The following is a 6,027-nucleotide window of genomic DNA, read 5'->3' as shown; positions in this document are numbered from 1 at the left end:
AAGTACATGATAATTCTAGAAACGTTGCGTCACGTGGTCATGTGACTCGCTGACGCAACAATAGCTAAATGAATATGCTTTTGTTACTTTCTTACATACAAAGTTATAAGGAATTGTTTCATCAGTTATGTTCCTTCACTGTCAACAATATTTTCAGCCGCTCAACTTGTTGTTTTGAACCAAAAATAAAATTTAGTGGCACCTCTATCTAATCTGAAGTCATAAGAAGTTATAATTTTGACATGAACATCTTACATTTGTAAAGTAGGAAAAAGGAAATGAAAAAAATACAAGAAGAGTTTATAAGATGCAACGAAATAAGAAAACAAAATGTTTGGGTACGGAAGAGTAGAAGTGAAGAAGGATGAGGTGGGAGTTAGGAAGAATCTATAAAATAAAATAAATAGAAGAAAATTTAGGGTTGGAAAGAACCTGTAAAATAATATAGATCGCGGAAAAGTATAAGGCTGGTATAAGAACATATACAACTTGGAAAGAATCTGCACCACGAGTATCAAAACCCGCTTTTTTAGTGATGTGAGCCCTCCGACTTACCGCTGAGCCACTGGAGGTCGAGAATTGATGAAGAAGGATAGAAAAGTACACATAGATATGGTTGAAGAATTAAAACGACAAAGAAAGAAGGAAAAGCATGTATGAGAAAACCTGTAAGCTAAGCTGTAAGGGGTGGGGTGGCGAAGTAAAAATGAAGCAAAAGTAGAGATGAAAGCTACAGTTGAGGAGAAACTCTAAAACAAAGAGGTCAGGAATTTAAGATTATAGTTAAACAAATCTGGAGGGAGAGAGTGAAGTTGGTGTAAAAATGATTGATTGAAAAAAAAATCTAAAAGGCAAGTGCACCCCTATCTTCAAATTGGGTAAGTTCACGTAGGTCAGAAAATAATGAACCATTGCAGTAATAGATTTTTTTCTATTTATTTTTTATCAATATCATTGGCCAAAAAATACAACGACTTAGCCTATTCTAGCTTCAGTGACCACTGGCTACCCAAAATCTACGAAACGAAATTGCTGACGACAGCTTCAACGATTGTCAGAAAAATGCAATTTCAGTTCAAAATGGAACCTTTATTTTACAAATGTAAAAGGCTTAGATATTCTAAATGCTTATCATGCTCTCATTGTGATATTGGATGTGATTAATTATCAGTTTCTGATAAATTTATTCTGAAACATGGGTGAAAGCAGCCAAAAAGTGTATGATAAATTGAGTCTGAGACATGGGGGAAAGTAGCCAAAAAGTGTATGATAAATTGAGTCCGAGACATGAGGGAAAGCAGCCAAAAAGTGTATTGGCAAGTACTAATAATACAACAATCGGCAGAACAAAAAAGAACAACGGTAAAATGATAATGAGAATATCAATGATGAAGTTGTACATGATGAAAATGATGATATGGATTTTATTGATATTTTGGCCTTAATTGAAGATAGCGATGATGACAAAGAAAGTGAATACGTCATGAAAGAATGCAAAAACATATTCTATTTTCGGAGTAAATGCTTCTTTGACGAGATATTTACCAAGCAGAAAATCATATGGAAGTGAATCCTTTAATTCTATAATTACCCTCAGCATTTCAATACTAAATAAAATATGTTCTGTTATCCTACCCAATGATGCAGACCAATTATTGTTTAACGTAGGAAAACAAATCATAAAAAAACTTTGCAGAGAAACTAAAGAAATCATAACCAGTAGCAAGGTAAAGAAAAAATGTAATTGAAGACATGTATAACTTAACCAAATAAGAGGCATAAAAGATAAACATTTAAGTTTTACATCGGTTTCGTTTATTGGTTGTTGGAACTGATATATTTTCACTTAGATATTTGTTTCTTTAATATTAAGTTTTAACAGGATCTCGGCACCTATGAAACGTCTATGTGGGATATATAACTCTAATCAAAGTTTTATTTCTGAAAATGTTATCCATTTAGTTAACGATGATTATTCAACTTTTTACAGAATCGTCTTTCTGGAAGGAGAAAGAGCAAACTTCTATTGTGTTAATTTGTTTTAGTCAGTCTTTCTTGCACATGAAGTCAAGTTCCTTTCGTTTCCGAGAATCAAGTCAGAATCTATAATTAGTGGCATATTATAAGATCCATCTTCTATTTTCTAGCATTGACATCATGGGTTTCTACACCAGCATGTGACGTGATTGTTAACCCTTAAAGGAAAACTCGATTAATGTCTGCCGGGTATATTAAATGGAGTCCGTTTCGTGGAAGACGTCTATTGCCAAGAATCGTAACCTTTTTAGTGAACATACTTCCTCAATGATTGTAGGCTTAGCAACGACATTGTTAGGCCTAATGCACTCCTGCCGTGAGACACGAAAAAGAATTACTTGAGTGTGACGGATGTACAGTAATAGAGTATTTCTAATGGCTGAGTTATCGTTCCTAGAAAAGAAGTTCTATAGTTTAGATAAAGCTGTGCTATTTTAAAGACAGCGATTGTGTTCAAAAGAAGAGAAAGATTCATGTAACTCGCGCAATTAATCGAACCTTTATATCCTCTATCATTTTAAAGTAATTCACAGTACGTTTATAATGCTAGTAAAGCACTGAGGTGTTTTAAACTTGATAACAAAAGCCGAGAAATAGTTGTACTTTCAATTTTACTCAAACATATGTAGTTTTAATTTTTCTTGTTTAACAATTTTCATTACACAAAGACAATAGCTGTTGATATAAACGTAGGTATTTACAATAGATGTTGATATAAACGTAGGTATTTACAATAGATGTTGATATAGACATAGATATTTACAATAGCTGTTGATATAAACGTAGGTATTTACAATAGCTGTTGATATAAATGTAGATATTTACAATAGATGTTGATATAGACGTAGATATTTACAATAGCTGTTGATATAAACGTAGGTATTTACAATAGCTGTTGATATAAATGTAGGTATTTACAATAGCTGTTGATATAAACGTAGGTATTTACAATAGCTGTTGATATAAACGTAGGTATTTACAAAAACTAGAATCGAAAGTTCCTGTTGTTGATCATAACATACAGAATAAATTTCGAACCATACAACTTCTAAGCGAATCTGATTTATAAATTAAAAATAAAAAGATAACAGATGTTAGTCCACCAATCTGTCCGCTGGTGAGACAGCGGTAAGTCCACAGATTTACAATGCTAAAATTCGTGATTCAGTTCTCTGTAGTGTACACAGCAGATGGCCCTATGTGACTTTGATCTAAAACAAACAAAGAATTCCATGAACCATTACAATAATTTTTTATAGGTTTTTAAAATTCTACGCTCAAATCTAATACTCATATATTATCAATTATAGTACGGCATAATGACAACATCCATAAATACTAGATTCAAGTTCACCATACTAACAGCTTCAAATGGATTCAAATGTGTAAATACTCTATTAAAGAAAACAAGTTCAACCAATTAGTGTACACAGATATGTTTAGAATGTTATTTTCATCTATGGTATACTTATTTTCAATGCTGCAGAAACTTTGAATACTCAGAACTGATGTGCATTTTAGTTTAACCGAAGAAGACGAAAACTATTTCACAACAATGTAACTAGAAATATGAATAAAAACAACCTTAATAAAAAAATAGTCATTATGTTACCGAAAGCACTGGGTCAACACGCATTGAGAAATGAGAGTGGCATGTTCCACTAATAGGACTGCATTTTACTAGGAAGTAGGCCTAAACTAGGTGTTATTAACAGACTAGGCTCTCGTAGTAACATTAGCCACCAACGTTTAGTACACATCTGGCCAATTATACATCACTTGCAAAACAGTTCCAAGTGTATAAGATTCTAAAGTCTTACTTTTCTATTCCCTAGGCAGCGTCACACACCATCCTAGAATGGTTCAATTTGTTTCAGATTGGGTCTGACTAAGGTAGATTCTGGGCGTACATTATCAGTGATATAGTTATGTCTTCCCTACAGGCGAGCTGTATTAATCGTAATGTTTGGTGATACAACCAAACATTTATGGTTCCATTAACAATGTGAGAAACGGATTACGTTCGAATCGACTAGAAAAGGCCCACACACAGTGATTATACCTTCATTTTTCTTCATAGCTGGGAAGATACAGTCATATCATAAGCGTTCTTTATGTTGCCATCAGATCCATACCTTTCAATATAAAACAAACAATAAGTAGGGAGGGGTCGTTGATTCACATGACGGTTTTCTCTTATTTGTCACACCACTTTCAATGCTCAAGGCACTATAAAAGTTAACATTTTACATTCATAGTTGTGATGATCAATTTATGCTCTGTAGCCTATTCTTTATATCCAGCAAGATAAAACTGTCTTTGCAGAGTGGATATGCTGGCCTCCATTTCTAAACTATAACCAAATTCTTGGTTGATAGATTTAATGTCAGACGTTCGGTACTGTTTCACTACCATTTAAAATTTTACAGCCAGGTTGTGACTAATTTTGGATGTATGGGCCAATATTCAAAATTAACTTGTTAATAGGATTTTCTCCTCCTTATCACGTGACTCAACCTGTATTTTAATGCTAGAAAGTAGTATGGAGTAATTTATGTACTCAAACATCAATGCTTGATAGGATAACCATTCTTTTTTGAAGGTCCAGAAGATCCTTTTCACCTTGAAATTTTGGCTCCAACTGATTGTCTGTGGCTACTGCAAATCTTTATCAACCATAAACCCTGCTATGCAGCATTGCATTATGAAATTCACAAGCAAGTATAGTGGAATCCTACGACTTTTCGTCATATAGTGTTAACATAATTATCCGCAAATAATGATGTAGATAAAAAAAATCATTAAGTTGAATAAATATATACACTCCGACGCCTCAGTGAAACCTCATTAACAACAAAAGAATGTAATGAAAGCCATATTTCGATTATTATTATTCAAGCTCACTGTTATTGAACTACTAAGGCAATGTTATACCCTAAATAACTCGAGTTCCTGTGTACTAAAGAGTTTTTGACACAAAGTTTTGTTCTGCTCAAAGGTCCATCTTTATACTTTTGTATTACATCTGCATCTAGAATCTTTAATTATTTAAAACCTAAATATTCTGACCGGAAATTACACAAACCTGCTCACTAAAGATAAAATATGACAGTGGGTAAAGTGCTGATTGTGAACACAGAATTATATAGCATATCAACATCTATCTTCCCATTGACAAATCAATTAAACGTCTGAAAATAACATACGATGTTATCGGACTAAAAACGTAACGACAGGATTAGTAAGTATTTTTAGTGAGAACTTTCCATATTTGAGGAGGTTATGGTTTTCGTAACTAGGTTTACAGAATATTTTTATTCTGCACCATATAATGAATAAAAAGGCCTGCCAAACTTTTGTGGTTTAACATATTATTTACTAGCTGAGTAACCCGGCGTTGCACGGTGAATATTTATATTTTCAGTATTTTTTTCAGCAAACTATTCAGTAAGTAGACAAAAGATGTGATGCGAGAAATAAAAAAGCATTTAATCAAACAAAGCTTTATTTGAAATTAGATCGTGTTTGAGCTTGTCTTGTTCTTTGAGCCTGAAGTCGTAAATCATGTTGCTCCTCTGTTTCTTGCTCTCTGTAAGTTACTTGTCTTAATTTTTGTGCTTGAAGTCTGGTTTGACGTTGTTCAGAAGTTTCTTGTTGTCTATATCCAGCTTTCCTTGATGATTCTGACTGAACTCTGGCTTTGTGCTGTTCAACAGTTTCTTGCTGTCTTTGAGTAGCCTGCCTTTCAGCTTGAGCTCGAAGTCTAGCTTTACGTTGTTCTAAAGTCTCTTCCTGTATTTGAGCAGCCTGTCTTGCAGCTTGTGCTTGAAGTCTTTGATTGCGATCTTCTTCTGTTTCAGCTGCTCTTTGTGCTTGCATTCTTTTAGCGGCAGAAGACTTTCAATAGAAAGGGCGTTCCTTTGTTGGCATACTCACCTGTATCACTAAACAATGAATTTGTAATTCACAAAGTTACTAAATCACTTATGA

The sequence above is a fragment of the Limulus polyphemus genome, unplaced genomic scaffold (genome assembly GCF_000517525.1).
Source record: "Limulus polyphemus unplaced genomic scaffold, Limulus_polyphemus-2.1.2 Scaffold1470, whole genome shotgun sequence".
Taxonomy (NCBI): domain Eukaryota; kingdom Metazoa; phylum Arthropoda; class Merostomata; order Xiphosura; family Limulidae; genus Limulus; species Limulus polyphemus.
This window is presented reverse-complemented; position numbering follows the sequence as displayed.